Below are 25,606 nucleotides of genomic sequence, written 5' to 3'. Positions count from 1 at the left end.
CTAACATCCTTGTTACACCCTGAAAAAACTCCAACAGATTAGTCAAGCATGATTTGCCCTTGGTAAATCCATGCTGGCTTGGCCTAATCCTATTTCTGCCATCAAGATGTGCCACTATTTCGTCCTTAATAATGGTCTCAATCATCTTCCCCACGACTGTCGTTAGGATAGTTCTCCGTTTTCTCCTTCCCTCCCTTCTTGAAAAGTGGGATAACATTAGCCACTCTCCAATCTTCAGGAACTGATCCTGAATCTAAGGAACATTGGAAAATGATTACCAATGCATCCGCAATTTCCTGAGCCACCTGTTTTAGAACCCTCAGATGCAGACCATCTGGACCCGGGGATTTATTAGCCTTCAGTCCTACCAGCCTACTCATCACAGTTTCTTTCCTAATGACAATCTGTCTCAATTCCTCTGATATCTTATGACACTGGCCCATCCATACATCTGGGAGATTGCTTGTGTCCTCCCTGGTGAAGACAGATCTAAAGTACTGTTACGTATTCAGGCAACAATAAATATATGAGATCGGCAAGGGTTTCTTATAACAAACAACACGTTTATTAAACACAGAAAACAACCCCCCCAAAAGTAAACAAACACTACCGTAACCGGAAACAGCTGCTGAGCGGCTGTTCAAACAGTTCGTAAAGTGATATTCCAAAACAGTTCTTAAAGTGATATTGCCAAAAGTTCGATATGCTCACAGTCCATTTAAAAGGAGAGACTTTACAGGACGATTTAAGTTCTCTTTCACGTCGCTTGCTTCGATTCCCGACGTCGAAATTCCCACGAAGAATTTACGAAACAGAACGGCTTAAAGGCACTGACCTTTCCTTCTCCACTACCTTCAATCCTTTCTAGGTAAACCTAGGGGTTAACACGAAGATAGTCAACGAAATCCTTCCCAATAAGGATCAAACAAAGGTCGCCCCCGTTTCACCGTAGAAAGCGATTCTCCTCGATCTTTAACTTCCAACCTTGAATCTTCACTCTCCTTTAATTCTCAAACTAACAGAATCATAAAGAACCTGTTGGCATTAACCTTTTAAACTTTAGGCATTAAATAAAAACTTCATCCTTCAACTAAACTGCGTCATCACTTCAAACACGCAGTGGCATGAAGTCAACCTGGCAAATCCAGCCACGAACTGCCCCTCCTCACAGGGTGGGGTCTACCTTTTATAACCTGTAAAAAACCCATCACATGATCTCTACTGGCGGGAAAATGACGTCATTCCACCATCACAAGACCATCACCTCAAGTCCAGTACAGCTTCAACCCCAGTCACATGACAAGGGCTCCACTGTCATGTGTCACGAGTACGTAACACCTCCCTCCAAAAAAAACATTTTTGGACTGACAAGAACAAAAATTTTTAACAATTGCTTACAAGAAAAACAAAGGTATAAATTTTATAACATATACAATACACAACACCATCATATAACAGCTTATAAGTCACAATACAGTAGGAGTGTTACAATTGGAAAAAAAAAACACTCCATAAAAAAAAATTACAGTGTACATTCAACATCGAGATAGACAATCAGCAACCACATTATCTTTACCTTTAATATGTGTTATCACAATATTGTACTCTTGTAACATCAAACTCCAATTTAATAACCTTCTGTTTTTGTTTTTCATCTTACTCAAAAAAACTAACGGATTATGATCAGTGTAAACAATAAGTGGTTTCTGAGTTGTACTAACATATACCTCAAAATATTCCAAAGCTAAAACAAGAGATAACAATTCTTTCTCTATTGTCGAATAATTTCTTTGATGCTTATTAAATTTCTTAGAAAAGTAAGCTACTGGATGATCAACCTCATCACCCTCATTCCTTTGATTTAATACTGCTCCTGCAGCCTCATCACTAGCATCCACAGCCAATGAAAAAGGTTTTCCAAAGTCAGGTGCCTTAAGCACAGGTTGTTGACATATCATTGTTTTCAATTTTTCAAATGCTTCTTGACAAAGCACCGTCCATACAAACTTCTCATTTTTCCGCAGAAGGTTAGTTAATGGAAGGGCAACATTAGCAAAATTCTTACAAAATTTCCGATAATATCCTACCATTCCCAAAAACCTTCTGAGAGTCTTTTTCCCCGTTGGAGTGGGAATCTCTAAAATTGCCTGAACTTTTGCCTGAACAGGAGCTACCTTACCTTGACCCACAACATAACCAAGGTAAGTCACAGTGGCATGTCCAAATTCACTCTTAGCTAAATTAATAGTTAAGTTAGCTTTTGAAAGCCTTTCAAACAATTTCTCCATCGCAATAATGTGTGCTTCCCAAGTATCATTTCCTGTCACTAAATCATCAATATAAGCATCAGTATCTTTCAATCCCTGAATCACAAAGTTAATCATCCTCTGGAAAGTACCTGGGGCATTCTTCATCCCAAATGGAAGAACATTATACTCATATAACCCAGATGGAGTTACAAATGCAGAAATCTCTCTACCTCTGTCCGTTAATGGAACACACCAATACCCTTTCAATAAATCAATCTTTGTAAGGAACTTTGCCTTTCCAACTTTATCTACACAATCATCTACTCTAGGAATTGGATATGCATCCGTTTTCGTTTCAGCATTCACCTTCCTATAATCCGTACAAAACCTAATACTACCATCTGGCTTTGGCACCATAACACATGGCGAACTCCAATTCGAGTTAGAATGTCTAATGATATTATTCTCTAACATATATTCAATTTCTTTCTCAGCAAGTTCACATTTTTCCATGTTCATCCTATATGGATGTTGTTTAATAGGTTTGGCATCCCCAACATCTACATCATGTGAAGCTATAGAAGTCCTTCTCGGAACATCTGGAAACAACTCCCTATATTTAAAAATCAACTCCTTCATCTGTTGTCTCTGCTCTAACTGTAAATGTGCTAATTTTTCATCAATATTTTCCAGAATGGTTGAATTTGGTAACCTAACAGAAACAATGTTGGATTTAGAATGAAAGTCAGATGAATCATCTATCATGTTCCTAGTTAAATCAAACTCATTCTCACTAACCACAACAGTCACTGTATCAGATTGTTTCTCAAAATATGGTTTCAACATATTTATATGGCAAAGTTGTGTTGACCTTCTACGATCTGGAGTTTTTACCACGTAATCCACATCATTAATTTTAGACACAATTTCATAAGGACCATGAAATCTAGCTTGTAAAGGATTTGTCTGCACTGGGAAAAGAACCAACACCTTATCTCCAGGCTTAAACATCCTCATCCTAGCGTCTTTATCATACCAAGTCTTCATTTTCTCCTGAGCCAACTTTAAATTTTCCTTAGCTAAGCTACAAGCTTTATGTAACCTGTCCTTAAATTTCAACACATAGTCCAACAAATTAGTATGTACTTCCTTATTAATCCACTGTTCTTTCAACAAAGCTAAAGGTCCTCTAACTCTATGCCCAAACACAAGTTCAAATGGACTAAAACCTAAAGATTCCTGTACCGATTCCCTTACTGCAAATAAAAGTAAGTTTATACCCTCATTCCAGTCACTTTCATTTTCCACACAAAATGTCCTAATCATATTCTTGAGGGTAGAATGAAACCTCTCCAAGGCACCCTGCGATTCTGGATGGTATGCAGACGAAGTGATTTGCTTAGCTCCCAATTTATAAACAATCTGTTGAAACAATCCAGACATAAAATTACTGCCTTGATCAGTTTGTATCTCCTTAGGTAATCCAAAATAAGTAAAAAAAATTTATAAGGGCCTTTGTCACAGTCTTAGCTTTTATATTCCTAAGTGGTACTGCCTCTGGAAACCTAGAAGTAGTACACATGATAGTCAATACTGATAACCAGTTTTTGTCTTTGGTAATGGACCAACACAATCTACAATAACTTTAGAAAATGGTTCACCAAATGCTGGGATAGGTTGTAATGGAGCTACTGGTGTAACCTGATTTGGTTTACCCACAATTTGACAAGTATGGCACGTTTTACAAAACATCGCCACATCTTTTCTTAGACCAGGCCAGTAAAAATGTTTTAAAATCTTGTCCACAGTTTTCCTTACCCCTTGATGTCCACCTAAAGGCACACTATGAGCTAAAGTCAAAATCTCATTTCGATAAGCTTTTGGAACAACTACCTGGTAAACAACATTCCAATCCTCACTTGCAGGAATTGTAGGCGATCTCCACTTCCTCATCAACACTCCTTTTTCCAAGTAATATCCTACTGGCACCTTATCAATTTCACTATCTAGTAAAACCTGCTCTTTTAATTTTATAATCTCAGAATCTCTATTCTGCTCTGCTATCATCTCCTTCCGAGACAAAGATAAATCTTTATAGTCAGACTTACTCCCAGAATCTTGTTCAAACAACGAAGATAAGAAAGTCTCTGACACATCCTCAAAACTCGAATCCTGAGTTGAACAGTCCTGAATAACAACCTCATTCTGCGCATCAATCTTTTTAGCCATAGCTCTAGTCACAACACAGGAAGAATCTGTGTTAGAATTCATCTCTGGTTCCTCTGACTCCATTGTCAAATGCACTTCAGGAAAAACTTGTCCACCTGCCAAGTCATTACCTAACAATAAAGAAATACCATTCACAGGTAAGCTATGCTGTAATCCTATTTTAACAAATCCTGTAACTAACCCTGACTTTAAATTTACTTTATGTAAATGTACAGGCATAAAATCACTTCCAACACCTCTTATGTAATTTACCTCACCAGTATCAGACTCTTCATTAAAGTTCAACACACTGTCTAACATCAATGACTGAGAAGCACCAGTATCCCTAAGGATTTTTATTGGCACCAAAGTAGATCCTTCCTTCAAGGATACAAACCCTTCAGTTATAAAATGATCATATCCCTTTCTAACTTGGTCAGACTCTAACAAAGCCTCATTTATGTTTATCAAACCCTGTAACTTTACATGTGCTTCAGTATGTTGCACACAAGCATCTGGAACTGCTTCCTTCTCTTTCTTTTTCAATTTGAAACAGTTAGCTATTACATGGCCAGGCTTCTTACAATAGTTACAAGTAAGACCAAACTGTCTTTCCTTCACAGGCTTTCCTTTCTCATCAACCTCCAATTTAATTTCAAATTTACCTGGAGTCTCCGTGTTATTTTTCCTCTTAAAAATTCTGCCTTGAGGAAATTTGTTCTTGTGGATCAAAACATACTCATCAGCTAATCTAGCACAGTCCTGCAATTTATCAGTATCCTTCTCATTTAAGTAGGTCCTTACTTCAACAGGAATGCTTCTTTTAAATTCCTCCATTAAAATCAGCTGTCTCAATGTATCATAGTCCCCATTTACATTTTTAGAAGAAACCCATCTCTCAAAACACATAGCTTTATCATAGGCAAATTCCACATAAGTTTTTTCCACAGACTTTTTCAAACTTCTGAATCTTTCCCTATATGCTTCTGGGACTAACTCATATGCGTTTAAAATATGACTCTTTACAATATCATAATCAAGAGCTTGTGCAGCTATTAAAGCTGTGTAAACTTGTTGTGCTTTGCCTTTAATTACACTTTGTAACAACACTGACCATTTATCTTTCGGCCACTCTGACATCAGAGCAATAGTTCCAAAATGTTGAAAATACCTTTCCACTTCTGTCTCACTAAATGGAGGGACCAATTTAATTTCTTGACTAGCAACAAACGTTTTTTTAGAACCAGAAGACTGATTTCCAGTCCTTAATTCCTCCATTGCATATGCAAATTCTCTCTGCTTTTGTTCCGCCTCCAATTTACACCTCTCCAATTTCATTTGTTCGATTTGCAACTGCATCTCCAGATTACTTATTTGAAACGACTCTAAAATCGATTCATCAAAAACACCCGAATCCACATAGTGTGACGCGATTTTCCTCTGTATTACAGCCTTAGAAGTCGTCTGCAAAATACCTTTAAGTCGCAATCTACTAGCTATCTCAAACACCTCAGTTTTTCTCGCCTTCGCCAACACCTCTGCAGCTGGCGAAGCCAGAAACTCATCAATATTCATTGCTGCCGAATACCACAACAAGCCAAACAAAAGAACCGAGTAATCCCCGTTTCCAAAACACCGATTTAAAAGTTAGCAAGCATGTAAACTCAAAAAATTCGATCCCGGACGAGCCCCCATATTTAATGTTACGTATTCAGGCAACAATAAATATATGAGATCGGCAAGGGTTTCTTATAACAAACAACACGTTTATTAAACACAGAAAACAAACCCCCCAAAAGTAAACAAACACTACCGTAACCGGAAACAGCTGCTGAGCGGCTGTTTAAACAGTTCGTAAAGTGATATTCCAAAACAGTTCTTAAAGTGATATTGCCAAAAGTTCGATATGCTCACAGTCCATTTAAAAGGAGAGACTTTACAGGACGATTTAAGTTCTCTTTCACGTCGCTTGCTTCGATTCCCGACGTCGAAATTCCCACGAAGAATTTACGAAACAGAACGGCTTAAAGGCACTGACCTTTCCTTCTCCACTACCTTCAATCCTTTCTAGGTAAACCTAGGGATTAACACGAAGATAGTCAACGAAATCCTTCCCAATAAGGATCAAACAAAGGTCGCCCCCGTTTCACCGTAGAAAGCGATTCTCCTCGATCTTTAACTTCCAACCTTGAATCTTCACTCTCCTTTAATTCTCAAACTAACAGAATCATAAAGAACCTGTTGGCATTAACCTTTTAAACTTTAGGCATTAAATAAAAACTTCATCCTTCAACTAAACTGCGTCATCACTTCAAACACGCAGTGGCATGAAGTCAACCTGGCAAATCCAGCCACGAACTGCCCCTCCTCACAGGGTGGGGTCTACCTTTTATAACCTGTAAAAAACCCATCACATGATCTCTACTGGCGGGAAAATGACGTCATTCCACCATCACAAGACCATCACCTCAAGTCCAGTACAGCTTCAACCCCAGTCACATGACAAGGGCTCCACTGTCATGTGTCACGAGTACGTAACAGTACGCATTAAATTCTGTTGCCATTTCCCTGTTTCCCATAACAATTTCTCCCAATTCATTCTTCAAGGGGCCAACATTGTTCTTAACTATCTTCTTTCTCTTCACATAGCTAAAAAAGCTTTTGCTATCCCCTTTTATATTCCTGGCTAGACTGAGCTCATACCTGATTTTTTCTCTCCGTATTGCTTTTTTAGTTAAGATCTGCTGTTCCTTACAACTTTCCCAATCATCTGTATTCCCACTCATCTTAGCCCTGTCATACTTCTTTTACTTTAATGCTATACAATCTCTGACTTCCTTTGTCAACCACTGTGGCCCCTTCCCCCTCTTTGAATCCTTCCTTCTCATTGGAATGAACTGCATTTGCATCTTTTGTATTAAGCCCAAGAATATCTGCCACTGCTGATCCACTGTCTTTCCTGCCAGGGCATCCACCCATTTAACTTTGGCCAGCTCATCCCTCATGGCTCCGTAGTCTCCTTTATTTAATTGCAACACTGACACCTCTGATCTGCCCTATCCCTCTCAAATTGTATATAAAAACTTATCATGTTATGATCACTACTTCCTAATGGCTCCTTTACTTCAAGATCACTTATCAATTCCTGTTCATTACAGATCACCAAGTCCAAAATAGCCTCGTTCCTGGTTGGCTCAAGCACAAGCTGTTCCAAGAATACAACCCTTAGACACTGCACAACCTCCCTATCCTGGGGTCCAGCACCTACCTGATTCTCCCAGTTCACCTGCATGTTGAAATCTCCCATAACGACTGCATTTCCTTTAGCACAAGCCAATGTTAACTCCCTAATCAACTTGTACCCAATATCCACGCTACTGTTTGGGGGCCTGTACACAACACCCATTAGGGTCTTTTTACCCTTACTGTTCCTCAGCTCAATCCACACAGACTCTACTTCCCCTGTTCCCAAGTCACCTCTTGCTAAGGACTGAATCTCATTCCTCACCAACAGGGCCACCCCACCCCCTCTTCCCATATTTCTGTCTCTACGATAGCACGTATACCCTGGTACACTCAATTCCCAGGCCTGATCCCCTTGCAGCCATGTCTCCGTTATCCCAACAATATCGTAGTTCCCCATTTTCATCTGAGCTTCAAGCTCATCTGTCTTATTTCTGACACTAAGCACATTCAAGTATAGAATTCTTAGCCCATTCCTCCTCTCTTTGCTTAAAACACTGTCTACTGTACCTAACCCAGCTCCTTGAACTTCCATCGGGCTAATTGCACCCTGAATTTTGATGACCTTCTCAAGATCACCCAAACCTCCTACACATTTAACCCCATGCTCCTTCTGACCAACCCTCTGGATCTGGATCCCTGCCCCCTGCACATCTAGTTTAAACCACCCCCCCGCCCCCGAGCAGCACTGGCCAACACTCCTGCAAGAATGTTAGTACCCCTCCGGTTCAGATGTAGACCGTCCCTTCGAAACAGATCCCAATGTCCCTGGAACAAAGACCAATTATCCAAAAACCTGAACCCTTCCTTCCTGCATCATGCTCTCAGCCTCGTATTGATGTGCATAATCATTCTATTCTTCGCCTCACTCGCATGTGGCACAGGTAGCAATCCCGAGATTGGCACCCTGAATGTCCTGCCTTTCAGCTTCACTCCTAACTCCCTGAACTCTCTAAGCAGGACCCCCTCACTCACCTTACCTACATCGTTGGTCCCTACATGGACCACTACATCTGGGTTCATGCCCTCGTTCTCAAGAATAGCCTGCACCCGATCTGAGATGTCCCGGACCCTGGCACCAGGGAGGCAACATGCCATCCGAGGCTCCCGATCTGCCCCACAAAATCTCCTATCTGCCCCCCTGACTATAGAATCCCCTAAAACTATCGCTCTCTTCTCTTCCCTCCTCCCCTTTCTAGTTGAGGGTTCAACCTCTGTGCCAGAGGCAGGACCACTACAACTCATTCCTGGTAGTTCATCCCCATCAATAGTATCCAGTACGGTATACTTATTGTTAATGGGAATGGCCGCAGGGGTGCTCTGCTCTCTCTGCCTGCTCCCCCTGCCTCTCTGGACCGTCACCCATCTGCCTACTTCTTGGTTTTTTGGTGTGACTACCTCCTGATAACTCCTATCTATCTCTGCCTCTGCCTCCCGAATGATCCGTAGTTCATCCAGCTCCAGCTCCAACTCCCTAACTCGGGCTGATAGGAGCTGTAGCTGGACGCACCTCTTGCAGGTGTGGTCATCAGGGACAACTGTGTTGACCCTGACTTCCCACATACCGCATACGGAGCACACCACTGCTCTGACTGTCTCCCCCATACCTGAACTGAATTAATAGAATAAGTCTAAAAAGCACCTAGTGACCTTACCTTCCCCTCAGCGAGCAATCACACAGGCTTACCGAAGTCCCCTTATGCCGAAGCCCACTTAGCCAAAGCTCAGGACTCTGCTTCCACGGACTCCGCTGCCCGCTCTGGAAAGAAGTCCTGCCTTTTAAAGTGCGCGCTCGACGCTGTCGTCACTCGCGCCTACGCAGTTCCCCCTCCTCCACAGGTATTGACCAGGTAGGCTTAAATCCTACCTACATGGTCGAATTCTCTGAGCTCCCAGCTGAATCACAAGCTGTAACTTGCTCCCGATTCAAATGACCACTCTGAAAAGAAGTCCTGCCTTTTAAAGTGCGCCCTCGACGCTGTCGTCACTCGATCCTGCGCAGTTCCCCCTCCTCCACAGGTATTGACCAGGTAGGCTTAAATCCTACCTACACGGTCGAATTCTCTGAGCTCCCAGCTGAATCACAAGCTGTAACTTGCTCCCGATTCAAATGACCACTCTGAAAAGAAGTCCTGGCTTTTAAAGTGCGCCTTTTAAAATGAATCAGAATATTATGACACTCAATATTTCATAATGCATTCTGCTTACATGTCGCAGCGCATCGAACAGTGTCACTCATGTTACACCTGCTGCTTCCAGACACCTGACATCTCTTGGCTTTAACCAGCCTGTCAACATCTGGGACCAGTTTCTGGGCGGTTGTGATTTTGATAATGTTGTTTAGATATCTGTGTGCCAGCTGCAAGTGCAGTTTGGATTTGTTAATATTCATTATGGAGAACGCCTGCTCACAGAGATATGTTGTCTCGAATATGCAAAGGATCTCTGAGGCAAAATCTATCATCTTGGGGTACATCGGTCCCAGGTATTGATAGAATGAGTCCAGACCCACATTCTGAGATTTATATTTCAAAGCCGAGTTGTAGGCCGTATCTTGGGTAATAATGAGTCTTACAGAGAGGAAATTAAGAACCTGGTGGCTTGGTGTGAAGACAATAACCTATCCCGCAACGTCAGCAAGATGAAGGAATTGGTTATTGACTTCAGAAGGCATAGCGAACCACACTGCCCCATCTACATCAGTGGTGCACAGGTGGAACAGGTCAAAAGTTTTAAGTTCCTCAGGGTGAATATCACAAATGACCTGACTTGGTCTAACCAAGTAGAGTCCACTGCCAAGAAGGCCCACCAGCACCTTTACTTACTGAGAAAGCTGAAGAAATTTGGCCTGTCCCCTAAAACCCTCCCTAATTTTTATAGGTGCACCGTAAAAAGCGTTCTTCCAGGGTGCATCACAACCTGGTATGGAAGTTTTCCTATCCAAGACCGGAAGAAGCTGCAGAAGATCGTGAACACAGCCCAGCACATCACACAAACCAATCTTCCTTCCTTGGACTCACTTTACACCACACGCTGTTGGAGCAGTGCTGCCAGGATAATCAAGGAGAAGACCCACCCAGCCAACACGCTTTTTATCCCTCTTCCCTCCGGGACAAGGTTCAGGAGCATGAAGACTTGTATGGGCAGATTTGGGAACAGCTTCCTTGCAAATGTGATAAGACTGATGAACAGATCCTAACCCGGATCTGGGCCGTACCTTCCAAATATCCGGACCTGACTTGCACTACCTGTTCTATTTTCTAATTATGATTTATAATTTAAATTTTTATTATAATTAGTTCAATTTGTACTTCAGGGAGCACGAAGCGCAGAATCAAATATCAATGTGATGATTGTACGCTCTAGTATCATTTTTTTTGGTGACAATAAAGTAGAGTTACACTGAATTTCAATTAGTTCCATTTGGCATTCCTCCAGAACATCTGATGCTGCGTTGATGGAAAACGGCGAGCAAAATAGTGAGAATTCCTTCTTGATTCTGAAACTCACTTTTCAGCCATGATATTTTGTCCTTGTTCCTGTCTATGTTTCATTATTTCCATGAGCGACACGCACAGATTGCAAAGAGGGGAAATGAGCTGGGTTGCTCCGGGATAGTTGCATTTCCCACAGGCCTAATTTAATTTGAAAGGCACAAATGCTGTTGTAGCATTCCGTAACAAGGCTGTTGCGGCCTTGCATGTTAACATTAAGCACATTTAAGTGCTCTGTTATATCCACCAAAAATGCAAGATCAAAAAGCCAGTCTGGGTCATCCATCTCTGCCTGGCTTCCCTTTTTCATTCATGAATAGTCCAATTTTCGCACGTAATTGAAAAAGAAACGTTTGAGCGGAACCCCTCTGTTCAACCAGCGGACTTCAGTGTGGTAGGGTAGGCCGTTTTCCATATTACTTTCGGAGAAAAGAGTGTCAAATTGCCGATGGCTGAGTCCCTTGGCTCTAATAAAATTAACCGTTTTGATTACTACATCCATGACATTGTCTATATTCAGGTTCCTGCTACATAATGCCTCTTGGTGTATAATACAATGAAACTTTGATTTCCTGCTCTGGATTCTCTGTCTGAACTTTCTCACTGAGTTTCACAACAACACCTGACTTTTTCTCGACCTTGGACAGCCAAACGTTCCCATGGCGACAGTGTGACTCCTGTCAACCCCCAGTCTTTCAAAGGCCTCGACAAGGCTGGAGAAAACGTCATTCGCCGTTGTGGTGTTTGTCATGGGCCCCATCTCCACAAACTCCTTGGTGACGGTCAAAGATGCATCAACACCACGAATAAATACTCCCAATTGAGATACATCAGTCACGTCAGTGCTCTCATCAATTGCAATAGAAAAGGCAATAAATGACTTCACTTTGTCTTTTAGTTGATTGTTGAAAACCCCTGCAAGGGCCACAAATCTCTCTGCCACAGTATTTCGTTACAAGCTGATATTACCAAAAACCTGTCTCTTCTCAGGGCACACCAGCTCAGCTGCCGTCAGCATGCATGGTCTGATGAATTCCCCCTTGGAGTATGGCTTTGACGCAGCAGCTGTTTTATTGGCAATAAATAGCTGGCCTTCACAGCTCGATCATGAGTGTCCAGACATTGGGTGAACTCTGATTGCTGTTTTTTTTCAGAGCTGCTTCCAAGATCATGTACGTTTTGCATTCTGAGTCGTCCTGCGTACTTGTCATATTTTTCTCCATGTGACGTCTCATAGTGTCATTTGATATTGTACTCTTTTGGCACGGCCACTTGTTGCGAGCATATCAGACACATAGGTTTGTCATTGACCTCAGAGAAGGAAAAACAATCTTTTAAATTATCATTGAATATCCGACCTTCGATGTCAACTCTTCTTTACTTGGAAAGCATTTTGAACCACAGCAGCAAAAGGACTCAGCCTTGCTAAAGGTGTTGCTGACCCGAGTACTCTGTGTGTTTATACTGCGTCTGACAACGTACGTGGGACCGTAATGGTCTTCAGTGTGGGGTGGTAGGTGCTTATGCACTGCTGTTGTTAAACTGCCACCTATTGCACGGCTGCCGTACTCATGCATAATAAGTGGTCATGAATATACTTTTTTCCCCCAAATCATCCTGCAGGCCAGACTGGACCCCTTCGTGGGCCATATGCGGCCCATGGGCCAGTAGATTGACACCCCTGACCTAGCCTTTATATCTAGCTCTCTATTTTCCTAAGCTCCATGTAGCCATCCAGGTGTCTCTTAAAAGACCCTATTGTTTCCGCCTCCACCACCGTCACTGACAGCCAATTCCACGCACTCACCCCAATTTGCGTAAAAAAAAAACTTACCCCTGACATCTACTCTGTACCTACTTCCAAGCAACTTAAACTATGCCCTCTCATGTTAGCCATTTCAGCCCCGGGGAAAAGCCTCTGAATATCCACACGATCAGTGCCTGTCATAATTGTCTACGCCTATGTGGTCAATGTGGTCATCCCTGCAGACACAGACTAGTTCATTGGTCCTAAACTCCCTCACCCATGTCTGCTGAGAAAGTTTAGTGATGTTGTTCATATGGGCCTCAGTCAGGCCATTGGTTAAGGGGGATCCAGAATTGGCTTTGCAATAGGAGACAGAGTGATGGCAGAGGGTGGCTTTGTGATCTGATGCTGGTGACTAGTGTTGCTCCACTATGAGTCTCAGTTCAGGCTGGAGGTGAGGCTTCACCCCGGGGCAGGGTGGTAGGTTCAAGGTGGGGTCGGTCTTGCAGAGGTTTTGAAGAATGGAGTGTATGTAATGGGCTTCGCCTGTGGTTTGCAGGTTGACAGGGAGAGATGGAGAATGCAGAGATTGAATCAGAAAACCTATTTACCCAAAGGCTCTTTTCAGAGCCGCTCTCAATGTCTGTGGAAGGGCTGAGCAGCCGGTGATTTCCGACCGTTCGATATACCGCACCTGTCACAGCCTCAACATGTTTTTTTCCGCAAAGTAAATTCATATGTTTGAACAGACTTGACAGTCCTGACTTATTTTCCCCTCTCTTCGGGCTGAAAGGAGCTTCCTGCTGTTGCAGATAGGCACCCCCAGAAGGAGAATTTAATCTGCGGTCACTGAATGACTCCGGCATTCATGACGTGAAACGGCGTTGCGGGTTGACCCTGGACTGTTCCGGTGTGCAGCAGGCAGCAGCATCGCCTGTTCGTTAATCATGAGCAATTCCCATCGCCTCACAGAACAATAATATTTGCTGCTTTACAGTTACCTACAAAGGTACATTTACCGACAGTATTTACTGAAAATCTCGTCCATCTGGGTCTCTGAATATAAACGAACATTTTGCGAAAGAAACGGTCAGTTTGGTCAGATCTCCCGACAGGCTCCCTCTGCGGGCGCTGGGTCGCTCTGAGACAGACTTCGGTTTGTGCCAGAGAGAAAAGGGAGGGGGCGGGTGGATCGAGTTCTTCAGCACCGCAGTACTAGTCACTTCTCTACAAATTCCTGCGTCTAAGACTTCCCTAAATACCCCTGTGCCCTCTGCCTCTGCCACCACCCCTGACAGTGCATTCCAAGTCCCCATCACTCTGTTTTCTTCACTTTCTTCCTCTGATCTTAAATACATGCTTTCTAGAAGACATTTCACCCCTGTGAAAAATACCACTGAGTGTCTATGCCAGCTATGTCCCAAAAATGGTATAACTTTCTATAAAATCTCTCCTAAGCTGACGCCACTCCAGAGGAAAATGCTCCAGCATGTCGAGCCTCTCCTCTCCACACTCCTCCTCCAGACATCCTGCTTAACAACTTCTGCCCTTGCTCCACAACCTGCACATGCTTTCTATAATGTGGTGTCCAGAACTGAACACTACTCTCAATGTGGCCTAACCAGCATTTTATAAACTGTAACACAATGTCCTGGTGCTTGAACTCAGTGCCTAGCCTGGAGAAGGCAAACATGTTATACACCGGCTCTACCAACCTGCCAACCTGTGATCCCAGTTTTAGGGAACCAGCCTACCATTCTTTTGTATATCAATACTGTTAATGTTCCTGCCATTAACTGTTTACCCAACCTTTATGTTGGATCTCCCAATATGCAGCCGGATTAAAGTCCATCTGCTACTTCTATGCCCATATCAGCAACCGATCGATATTCTGCTGTTTCCTTTGGAACTCTTCTGTGCAATGCACAGTGCCACAAATTTTTATGTCATCTGCAAGTTTACTCACACACACTACCGCATTGTTATCCACATCATTTACATCATAAACAAATATAGACCTCTGTGGATCACTGCTCATCACATCCTGCACCGCGAACAGGACCCATGCACCACTCCCCTTTCACTTCCATGGGGAAGTCAATCAGCCATATCACCTACATTCCTTGTTGAGGTATCAGGTGGGACATTGTCAAACACCTCACCTTGGTGATTTCCATTTCCTAAGCTTTATATATGCTTCTTCCTCCTCCTTGACTAACTTCCTCTCTCATCATCCCAGGTTGCTGAATGTTCATTTGTACTGTGATCAATTCTGGGCCCCTTACCTAAGGAAGGTGTACTGACATTGGAGAGGGTTCAGAGGAGATTACTGAAACCTAGTGAATGTTGATAGAACTCGGCAGAGTGGATAGGGAGAGGATATTTCCTATAGAGGGGCACAGCCTCTGACTAGAGGGACATCAAATTAAATGGAGATGAGGAGGAATTTAATTAGCCAGAGAGTGGTTCACCTATGGAATTTTTTGCCAGAGGCCATCATTGGGTATATTTAAGGTAGATGTTGATACATTCTTGATTTGTCAGGGCATGGTGGGTTAAAGGGAGGTCAGGATATTGGGGCTGATAGGGAAATGGATCAGCCATGATGAAGTGAAAGAGCAGACTCAATGGGCCAAAGTGCCTAACTCTGCTCCTATATTTAATGGTTTTACAACAGAAAGGCTTCATCCCGGACAACATCCTGGTAAACCTGCTCCACACTGTCAGGGAGATTCATTCCTGCTCCCTGGGATTGACAGGGGATGGGGACCAGAGCCCCAGGTCACCCATTACAGTGATCATGTTTTTTCTACAGTGTGACGCCAAACCTGCAGGCAGTATTCCAGCAGTGAGGGAACCCATGTGTTATCAAGCTGGTGGTTAAAACTTCTTTGTTAATCTATTATTTCTTTATTTTTTGCCATTAACACCCGCACCATCTCCGAAACTCACAGTGCTTTACAGATATAGTTAAAATTCTCAGCAATAAGTCTGTTCATATTAAATACCTCAGCGTTAGTTTTCAAATCTCTCCAGCTTTGTATCTCATAAAATGCTGGACGCATCAGCAAGCCAGGCAGCATATATGGGAAAAAAAAGCACAGTCGACGTTTTGGGCCGAGACCATTCGGCAGTCCTGCTTTTCTTTCTGGCCTGCTGAGGTCCTCCAGAATTTTATGTGCGTTTAGATTTCCAACATCTGCAAATTATCTCTTGTTTGTAGCTTTATATCTCGCTCACTTTCTTTTTTTCATACATCTTTGTTGTTTTCCTTTACAACAGGTTCGTTTTCCTTTTCCCAGTTAGAGATTTTACACCGAAATGTCTTGGTGTGCAGCCACTGTCTGCTGTTGCTCCTGTGATTGACAACTACATTGCTCCTCCTCCCGGGCTGCAACCAGGATATCATGTGACGTTGGCAAGGCAGTTACACGCAGTCTGTTTGAATCGTTTCCTCGGCAACGGGCGTGGGAAGGTGGTAAGGCCCCACGGAGGGGGGAGGGGAAGCACTCTGCACCCGGGGGTCCGTGCTTGTTCAACCTCGCCTTATAACTGAAACCGTCCTTCCTGTGATGTGGCAACCGGCTCTGATCGCAAATTTAAAATGTTTCTAATGTGTCCGCCACAATCACTGGCAGTTTATTCAAAATACACACCACCCTCTGTCCATTATGCCTGATCTGAAATACCTGCCTTCTTGTTTTTACCAGCCATTTCCTGCGAAAAAGACTACGTGCTTTTACCCTGTCTGTGCTCCTCATGATCTACATACCTCTACCAGGATCATTTCTGAATCTGCTCTGCTCCAGGGAATAAAATTCTAGTCTATACAATAACCTTTCCTTGTAACTCAGACTCCCCAGGATGAAGCAAACATCTGCTATTTTATTCTCTCTGCACTCTCTCTAGTTTAAAAACTGTTTCTGATCAACACTATACACAATATCCCCTGTCAGTCCTCACCAAAGACTTTTATATTTACAACATATCTTCCAAAATCAAAGAAAAATCTTCTCAACTCTTATACTCTGCAATGACTGAAGAAGGCCAGCAGGTCAAAGACCATATCTAACTGAAATGTCGCTTTCAGTGAACTGTGCATTCATGTGGACATTGTTTCTATAAATTACTAACAAAAAGGTCCCAGCACCTAGTGGCACACAACTAGACAGAGACCTCCAGTTTGAGGCACAGCCCTCAACCGTCAGCCTCTGTTTCCTGTCACTGAGGCAATTATGAAACCAATCAACCATCTCCCCTGGATTCCATCTCTCAGATCTAACCTCCCAGACCAGAGTCAAAGGCCTGTCTACTGTCCATTTCGACAACATCCACAACTAGCCTCATCTACGCACTTGTGATACTCCTCAAAGAGCAGCAAGATAATTGCCAGACATAATTTCCCTTGCACAAAACTGTGTGGTCTGTCTTGAATCAGACCAAATGTTGGTAGATCCTGTTTCTCAAAACTTCCTCCAAAATACAAGAATGTACCTGATAAGGCCCGGGAGATTTAACAACCTTAAAGCATCTTAAGGCCTCCAATATAGATCCCTGCTAATTTGAATGTGGCCTAAGATATCACATTTGAATCATGCCATTTCCTTAACTCCATCACTCTCCATAATTTTCTCAATGGTGAAATAACTGTCAGAAATATTCATGGAAAGCCTCTCCTATTTCCTTTAATTCCATACAAAGATGGCCATCCTCATCTCCAAGCGGAACAATTCTGTCTAACTTTCCTTTTCCTCTGAATGTACCGAGTGAATCTCAGGGGATTTTGCTCACTTTTCCTTCCAAATCCTGATCTTCTCCTATCGTAGTCCTAACTTTTATAAGAGATCCTATGTCTAATAATATTCTTGAACAATTCCCCGAGCATTGATCTAAGTCTCACCAGTCCATAATTTCCTGGTTTGACTCTATTGCCTGAGGAACAACATGCCCTGGAATATCAGCATTTCCTTCTCTGATCTCACTATCCTCCATGACCACATTGATGAATACTGATGTGAAGTACTGGTTTAGTCCCTCACCCACTTCAGATGAAAACTCTCTCTTTTGTCCTTGTGTTGTCGTACGCTCTCCATAGTGCCCATTCTCATCAAAATAATTTGCTGTCCCCGTTTGACATGTCTGATTATCTGTTTAACTTCTGTCTTGCTTGCTTCATATTGCCAGAGGCAATCTCCAATTCATACACCTGAAACATGTCTTATCTTTTATTTTCTTTCAGACTGAATTCATAACATCTCTTACCATACCCCTATGCCAGACTTTAACAACCTTGTCTTTCCTCCACATAAAATCAGTCTGAATTCTGTCCTTTAACCATTAGTAACATGTCAAATGTGGACGGACAAATCACAGCTGCACCCATTCCCCTCTCCTCAGTTGTTGTCCAACACAGTTGCCCTTAGCTATATCCCAATTGACCACATTACCTCTGTGACAATGCTTGTGCTTATTTGCTGCTCCCAGAATGAAACTTCTATCAGCAGCCAGGCTCATTTCCTAATACAATGTCTTCTATGACCCACTTCCCTGGTAAGACTACCCACTTGTATGTTAAGAAACATCCCCTTATTCTTCTAACATATGCAATGATATCTAAGCTCCTGACTCTAAGAGAGTCCCAGTCAACATTCGGGACATTAGTCACCCTCTACAACATCCCTGTTGCTTTTACATCTTTCATTTCCTTCTATATTTGTTTCTTTGCCTCCTGCTGGCATTTGGGAGGCCTGTAGCACTGAGCTCTCTTCACACTCTCTCATTGGATAAACCCTCCAGTGTCTTCTTTCTTAGTCCCTCACCCACAATTCCATATAAAGGCCGATCTGCCATCAGCCTCCTCTTGTATGTTGATCCCACTTCCCTGATTTTATAAACTTTTATCCTGCTTCTCTTTAAATCTTTATGGTCATTCAGCATCTCTACTCCTCTCAGTTAGGGGATTCTCGTTTGTTATACAGTGTTTTGTTTGTTTTATCATGTCTGGTCTTGTCGAACAGTGCAGGCATGTACTTTGGATTACTGCAATTTACAATTTTGTGCACCACAGTCACAAACAGTCATATGATTATGTAGACGGAGAGGGAGTTTAAATGAAGTGAACATGGGCAGTTGGCATATTTTGCATGTCATAGTTCCCTGGGAGGCATTTGATTGTGCATAGTTAGGCACTTACCAAGATCCAATAAAAAGAATTTAGATTTAAAGAGAGCACTCATTGTATGAGTGGGCCAGAAATTGGAGTGGAGAGTTGAGGCTTTGGCACTTCTGATCGGTGTAGGCTGTAGGAAGATATGTTTTTCTTTATTCCTTATTTCTTCTGTATTACACATTTGGAGCAGAAAGGATGCCAGACAAGATACTGCCTAATATCAGTGTCACAAAATTGGGTTGATAGAAGGTGACAGAGGGTGGTTGTGGCAGCTTATCATTCAGGTTGGAGGCCTCTGACCAGTGACGTTCACAGGGATCGGTTCTGTACTGTCATTTGTCATCGATGTGAACAGTTTCTTTGACATTGTTGTGGATGTGATTAGTGAGTTTGCAGATGACAGCAATGTTGGTGGGAGAGTGGACAGTGAAGATTCTTTGAGAGTACAACGGGATCGAGATGACCTGGGGAAGTCGGCCAAAGAATGACAGATGGATGTTGATGTGGACAAGTATGAGCTCTTGCATTTTGAGAAGTCCAACCAGGGACGGACCTGCACAGTAAATACTGTTCCTTGGAAAGTATTGTAGGTAGTCAGGATGGTGAAGATGATGTTTGGCCTATTTGTCTTCATTGGTCAGGGAAATGAGTTACAGGATTTGGGATGTCATATGACAACCGTAATCGTCAAAGTGAGATTGCACTGTATTGGGTCCAGTTCTAGTCACCCAGCTACAGGAAGGATGTCATGAAGCTGGAAAGTGTGGAGAGAGGTTTGAGGAGGGTGTTACTGACACTGGAGGATTTGAATTATTAGCAGAAGTTTGGACAGACTGGGACTCTCTTTCTCACTTGAAAGATTAAGGGGCTGACTAGTGACCATCCAAAGGTTTACAAAATCAGTACACAATAACTGTTTGTGTCAGGGTAGGGAAGTATAAATTTACAGGACAATTGTTTAAGGTGTAGGGGAAACATTTAAAGGCTACCTGACAGGTGGGGGGATGTTGCATGTTTGATTAAGGAGACCAACACTGCAGCAATAAGTGAGGGATTTGATGAGGTTTTCTAAGTAAAGGATTTAAATAAAATGATGAATGGTGATTTTGATGGGATTACACTGCTCACCTCCCAATAGGCTGAGATATTGTGGAGCAGACATGTTGGTAAATCACACAGAGGTGTAATGGAAACAGGTTTACAGCAGTCGGGCTTTTTGACTTCCCCAGCATTAACCAGATTACCTTTGTATGAAAAGCTTCAGTTTCCAGGAGTCATTTGGCAGATGCAGGATCAGTTCATCCCTCAGCAGAAACAATATTCGAAAGGGAGAATGAGGCAACCATCACCAACAATAGAAGACAAAGGCAGCATAAAAGAACATGAGACAGCAGAGAATATCACAAAAGTTAGTGGGAAGCTGAATAACTTGAAAAGAACAGAAGGTAACTAAAATAGTAATATGGAGAGAACAGATAAATTATTAAAGTAACAAGCCAATAGTATAAAGGAGGATACAAGATTTTTTTCAGACATTTAAAGAGTAAAAGAGAGGCAAGACTGGATCAGGATTCAGGTTTCCCATTCTCACCTTCAGAATCACATCCCTCCCTGATCATGTTTTATACTGTTTAGTTTATTCTGTATTTCTTATTGAACCTGGCAATCTTGATCATTTAGTGAAGAGGGCCACAGCGTGGCAAATGCATTTCAATGCAGATAAATGTGAGACAGTGCACATTGCAAAGTCAAACCAGTGTAGAACTTAGACTATGAATGGTCGGTCATTAGGGAGTGTATTGGGCTGGAGAGATTTAGGGGTAAATCTCTCACACACAGTTCATTGAAAGTGGTCTCACTGGTAGACATGGTGGTGAAGAACGGGGTTTAACATGCTGGTCTTCATTAGTCAGGGGATTGAGTATATCAGTTGGGACATTATGGGACATTATATTAGTGACTGCAGACCACAGTTATTGTTTTGTGTACAGCTCTTGTCATCATTTTAGGAAAGTGGAGAGTGTGGAGAGTGTAGAAAATATTTCCAAGGATGTTTCCGGGACCTGAGGTTCTCAGTTACACAGAGAGGTTGGTCAGACAATGTCCGTTGTCCTTCATACTTTGGAATCAGAATACTTTCTCATCGTGTTATATGACAAGGAATCTATCATTTTATTTTGACGGCAGTACAATGCGATGAAGGTGCAGATGTGAACAGTGTATCAGCATAAGGCCAAGATATTCTGGGAATCGCGAACAACGCGGACAAAATGCTGGAGGAACCCAGCAAGTCAGGCAGCATCTCCCACCAGAGTCCTGAGGAAGGGTCTCAGCCCGAAATGTCGGCTGTTTATTCCCACCATTGATGCTGCCTGAGTTGCTGATTTCCGTCAGCATTGAGTGTGTATTGTGTCAGAGAGAGTGAGTTAGCATTGAGTGTGTATTGTGTCAGAGAGAGTGAGTTAAAGGAGTGGCGGCTTAGACCAGTGTCCCTGTGTTTGTGAGTCCTAACACAGCGTAGGATTTCTCAGCGCCTCCTGTGGAAATTGAAAAGATTTTTCTGTTACGGAAGCGCCCCACTCCCCGGCTCTGTCCCGAAGAGGGAATTAACCACAAAGTTTTAATTAGTTTAAATAATTCAACCACAAAGCACAAACCACAGAACAGATCAACGATCGGGAGAGAGATCGCGGGCAATGCAGTAATGAAACGGGTTAAAATAGAAAGCGCTGCCTTTAATCCCGATTAAACTTTCTTTCCAGCGAACATTTTGGCCTCAGTGACAGACAGGGACTAGTCCGAGTCTCCGCAGCGTCCGATTTCAGTTGGAATCGGCGAGTTTTTGAGGAGAGAGAAACACAGAAAAATGAAGCCGCCGGGAGCTGCCAGCAGGATGTCCGCTCGCTGCCTTTAAATGGCTCTGTGCCGCCACCTTTCGTTTCATTTCTCATTCAGTTCTGATTGTGAGAAGGATTTATCAGAGTCGCCGACATGACTGAGACAGCACCCGCCGAAACGGCTCCTCCAGCCGCACCCGCCGCCGCAAAGAAGACTCCCAAGAAGAAAGCGGCTGCCCGGAGCAAACCAACCGGTCCCTCGCTGGGCGAACAGATCGATAAGATCGTGGCGGGTTGTCGCGATAGGAAGGGTATGTCCGGTGCGGCTATCATGAAGGCTCTGGCCGACAGCGGTGTCGATGTGGTGAAACGTCGCCCCAGATCAAGATGAGCATCAAGAGGAAAGTGGAAAGCGGCTCCTTGGTTCAGATGAAGTGCTCTGGTCTTTCGGGATCCTTTAAATCCGGTAAAGGGAAAAGTGCCCTGAAGGTGGTGAAGAAAGCGAACAAGCCAGCGGCAAAGAAATCTCCCAGCAAGAAGCTTGGCGCCAAGAAACCAGCGGCTAAAAAAGTGGGAGTTAAGAAACCAGCGGCTATGAAAGCGGGAGTTAAGAAACCAGCGGCTAAGAAAGCGGCGCCGAAGCCCAAGAGCCCCAAGAAAGCCGCAGCCCCGAAGACGAAGGCGGCCAAGAAGCCGAAGTCGAAATCCGCGAAACGCAAGAAGACAGCAGTCAAAAAGTGAATTGAGATTCCACCATTTGTGTGTATCTGAACCCAACGGCTCTTCTCAGAGCCACCCACATCTCAGAAAAGAGCTTTTTCAAAGTGTTGTGATTCCCGCGCCGGGTCCGATTGAGCTTTCCGGGGGAACTTCTCACATAGAACCGGAGATTGACGGTACCTGACATATGGTGCGGCCGTGACGTCTCGGTGTCTGAAATGAGACACGGATGCCCGAGCTGAGATTGGGAGATAAGGGATGTGGGCAGTTTCAGGGCCAATTCCTTCTCCGATCTGGGAGAGAGTGACTGAGACAGACACCAGTGGAGATTCAGCTGAGTTGATTGGGAACTCCTGACACCTATGCGAGAGGGGAGGGGGCGTGTTGAGAGAGGGATCCGTCTCTGGGGACGGACTGCAGTGGGAGGATATATGATAAACTACCCGGTAGCATTGCCGACTGACCTTCATTCAGGTCCCACCTACAAAACTACAGTTTATTTACACAAAACACCAACATCAAACATGTACAGTATTTGGCAGCCCTTTCCTTTGCCGTGGTAGTGGCTCTTAAAAGAGCCTTTTCTTGTGTTTGGTGTGTAGGCTGGTCTTAGGCGCGCTCCCCGCGGATGCGGCGGACCAACTGGATGTCCTTGGGCATAATGATGACCCGCTTGGCGTGGATGGCGCACAGGTTAGTATCCTCAAAGAGCCCGACCAGGTAAGCCTCACGCCTCCTGCAGGGCCATGACGGCCGAGCTCTGGAAGCGCAGATCGGTTTTGAAGTCCTGAGCAATCTCCCGGACCAGGCGCTGGAAGGGAAGTTTGCGGATGAGCAGCTCGGTGGATTTCTGGAAGCGCCGGATCTCCCTCAGAGCCACGGTGCCGGGCCGGTAGCGATGAGGCTTCTTCACTCCGCCGGTGGCAGGAGCGCTCTTCCGCGCCGCTTTGGTCGCCAACTGTTTGCGAGGAGCTTTTCCGCCAGTCGATTTGCGCGCTGTCTGCTTGGTGCGGGCCATTCTGCTTCGGGAGTGAGAACACAGGCTGAAATACAGGAACGAGATAGACGAAACGGGCTCCAGCACAGGCTTGTATACCGCTTATGATTAGCTGAACACCAGCTGTCTACTTGCCGTGACTTACAGCTGTCTATTAATAGATCCACTTGAGGCGATTGATTTATTAATTTCAAGCAGGCTGGCGGCGAATAACAATTTAGGACAAAATGTTAAACTGTTAACTGGCGGTCAAATTTCATCCAATCAGAATGCACTGTAATTGGCGCCCGATAAATTTCAAATCGCCCGCCAATTTCAGCGCACCCAGCAATGGTGCTTGATAGATTTTTATTATTTACAATAAATTCTATCACGGATCATACATTTTCAGTTTCATTTAATATCTAAATCACTCAGTTAAGATTTGAATGCATAATTACGGAATTGTTCCTCTAAACGAGGGAACTTATTTCTGACCCAGACGGACGGGAAGATTAAGATCAATATCACCGTCTGTAAAGGCAGAATCGCGGCTAAATTTCAAGCGGAAGATTAATCGATTTCAAATGTCAACAGATGAATACAGTTGGATCGATAAAAAATAATTAAATGAGGGAACTTATTTCTGACCCAGACGGACGGGAAGATTAAGATCAATATAAATGCATTCAGCATTTACGGTAGTCACCGTCTGTAAAGGCAGAATCACGGCTAAATCTCAAGAGGAAGAGATTAATCGATTTCAAATGTCACCAGATAAATACAGCAGGATCGATAACAAAGAATTAAAAGGTTGTGGACACGGCTCCCTCTGTGAGGCGGTGGGTGGCTCTTAGAAGAGCCTTTGTGTTGTGCTCGGGAGGAAGTGGGAGTTTTTCAGCCGCCGAAGCCATAGAGAGTGCGGCCCTGGCGTTTCAGAGCGTACACCACATCCATGGCAGTGACCGTCTTGCGCTTGGCGTGTTCAGTGTAGGTGACCGCATCCCGGATCACATTCTCCAGGAAAACCTTCAGCACCCCGCGGGTCTCCTCGTAGATCAGACCCGAGATCCGCTTGACGCCGCCACGGCGAGCCAGACGCCGGATGGCCGGTTTGGTGATGCCCTGGATGTTATCACGGAGCACTTTACGGTGCCGCTTGGCTCCGCCTTTGCCCAGTCCTTTGCCTCCTTTCCCTCTGCCAGACATGATGCTGCTTCACTCAGGTCGCTGCTCAGTGACAAACCGACTGCTGATGTCTCCTTTTATACACAGCGCCCCGACCTGCCCGAGAAGCGCGCAGAGAGACAGAGGCGGGGAGGGGAGGAGACACAGTCAGAGTGACGGACAGAGCCGAGAGCGGCATCTCGTCGTCCAGCTCCGCCTTCACTTTATTACGCCCGCCATTATCCGACACAAAGCGCTTCAGCGGGAAAAAAAAACTCCCTCACACACCACGTACAGACTGGAGGATTTCTGAAAATTTGCTGATGCTCCTGCTTTAAATTATAGGAAGTGCTTTTCCATTTCGCAAATACCCGAGAACCCCGGTCTGTCCCTCCCCGGCCCCATGACCAGTGGCGAGCGCCCTCACACACAGCAGTTGGTGAGCGAGGGTACAATCATTTCCAGTGATGAGAGGGTTAATTCATTAGAACGACTATTCCTCTGGGTTGCGAGGGAAATGAAAGTCCGGTCACATAAAGGAGCAGGATACATAGTCAGACACAAGGATATATATATACCGTGCTTCTGGTGTCTTCTAAAGCCCAGGTAAAGTGGTGGCCAAGGAGCTGGTGCGAGGTGGGTGGGGGCTTCACGTACAAGGATCATTGCGGTCCCGAGGGAAAGGTCCAAGGAGGAGGGGAGCCAATATGTTTTACGGTGACGTTTCTTCGTGCTACACCAAAGGGTTTAAATGAGCAGGTATGAGGTCCAACATAGTGATTTTCAGGAACTAGGT

The 25,606-nt window shown here is 43.9% G+C and overlaps 1 pseudogene; it reads right to left on the bottom strand.

Moving 5' to 3' along the window:
* LOC132383638 (uncharacterized) overlaps positions 1 to 24,852 on the bottom strand; it is a 31,726-nt pseudogene extending 6,874 nt beyond the window's left edge.
* Positions 24,853 to 25,606: the final 754 nt, after the last annotated feature.

The sequence above is a fragment of the Hypanus sabinus genome, chromosome 31, assembly GCF_030144855.1.
Source record: "Hypanus sabinus isolate sHypSab1 chromosome 31, sHypSab1.hap1, whole genome shotgun sequence".
NCBI lineage: Eukaryota > Metazoa > Chordata > Chondrichthyes > Myliobatiformes > Dasyatidae > Hypanus > Hypanus sabinus.
The sequence above is the reverse complement of the archived record's forward strand: the minus strand, read 5'-3'. Positions and strand labels throughout refer to the sequence as shown.